Source organism: Buceros rhinoceros, unplaced genomic scaffold (assembly GCF_000710305.1).
Source record: "Buceros rhinoceros silvestris isolate BGI_N320 unplaced genomic scaffold, ASM71030v1 scaffold41356, whole genome shotgun sequence".
NCBI lineage: Eukaryota > Metazoa > Chordata > Aves > Bucerotiformes > Bucerotidae > Buceros > Buceros rhinoceros.
This window is the reverse complement of record NW_010418874.1, coordinates 5,172-6,784: the sequence shown is the minus strand read 5'-3', so window position 1 is coordinate 6,784 and position 1,613 is coordinate 5,172.

Sequence of the window (1,613 nt, the reverse complement as noted above, 5' to 3'; positions counted from 1 at the left end):
CAGAGCGTTCCTGCTGGTCTTTTCATGAATTCAGTTCTGAGGTGTCAGAGAGTCTCTGTGTATTCTGCTGGGAGGTCTGAAAGCAGGATGTCAGTTTTGTACCAGAAGGCAGATGGCCTGCAGACATCCAGGCGTTGTTTCCACCCTCACATGAGAACAGACCAACCAGTTAATGCAGACAGTCGGTAGCTGTGCAGTTCCACTTTTAATTATAAACCTGCAGGAGTTGTGAGCACGGCTTTGATGCTTCTCCATATAATACTCTGTTTCTGTTGTCCAGAAGTACTATAGCTTTGTGGCAGCCTGTAGATGCAAAGAGCATGAAATGAAACACGTCTGCAGATACCATGGCAGGCAAGCAGGGGACAGTGAGCTGGAATCCTCCAAAGAAGAGGTAAACAGGCGGGTTTAGTTTTGATTAAAGGTTATTCCTTCCCTTGCCATGGGACAGTTGTCACCTACCCAGTGTCTGTGACGCTTATGCTAATGTACGTGCTCGACACCATGGGCATATGAACACCTGGGCTCACCTGAGCCTTCTGCTGGAGGGGTGGGGAGGAGCAGAGTAACTTCTGCTGGCAGTGATGAGTGTCATATCAGTCCTTTTGTGGAGGGGAGGATTTCATGGACGTAAAGCCTCACCTGTCTCAGGTAAATTTACCTTTTCTGAGTATCATCAGAAAACAGTACCTTTTTCCTTTCCAGAGGACTGAAGCCTCTGTAGCATCCAGCCAAACTCAAGCTTGCCAGCAACAGGTAAGTTTATAGAATATTTTGTTTTTAAATTGAGGTATAGCATTTATCATTTTGTATCAAGCTGGTTAAAATTTGCGATCAGGTGCGGAGACTTTGTGATGGCACAGAAGATTAACCAGTGGTGCATTCACAATCCTGACGTACGTATAGGTGGGCAGTAGAGCTGGCATACAGAGACTTGCACAGTTAACCATAAACCAGGTTGTGGTATTCTGACACTAACCAGTTCAGAGTCTACTTTATATTGTGGACAAACACTTTGATTAATCTTTAGGCTCTTTTGAATAGTATCAGCAACAATAATCCAGGCGTTCTCCAGTCGCTCCTCTTTTGTGCTCCTGACACATTCCCTGTGCTGAGGAAAGGCAGGCAGCAGTTGCTCAGCCAGTGAAGCGTGGCCTTCACACAGTCTGTCTGAAGACTTCTGCTGCTCAAGGAGAAGAAACCTTTTTTTTTTTTTTGCTTTTTTCCAAAGCCTAACACCACCAGATCAGTTTCAGAAACTTCTAAGCCACAGAAGATGAGGAATTTGGAATCTGTACCACAGTACAAAGTAGTGGGAGCACCCATGTTGCACGGATGTTTCCCAGGTTTCTGTTCAAAACCATTTAGGTGGGTAACAGTTTTGTGAGGCAGAGATTACAGCATGTTGGTTATTTCCATTGACGAAACCTTAGCTGAAGTCCTTTGAGTATGGCACTTGATAATTTTGGTATTGACAGAAACATTTAACAGTTCTGTCCATGCTACCTCTATATTCTGAAAAAATCTTGGTGCATTTATATAGCATCTGAACTGTGGGAGATCCAAGATGACTAAACAGTAATGATGTGGGTTTTTTCCCCCCCCCCCCCAAA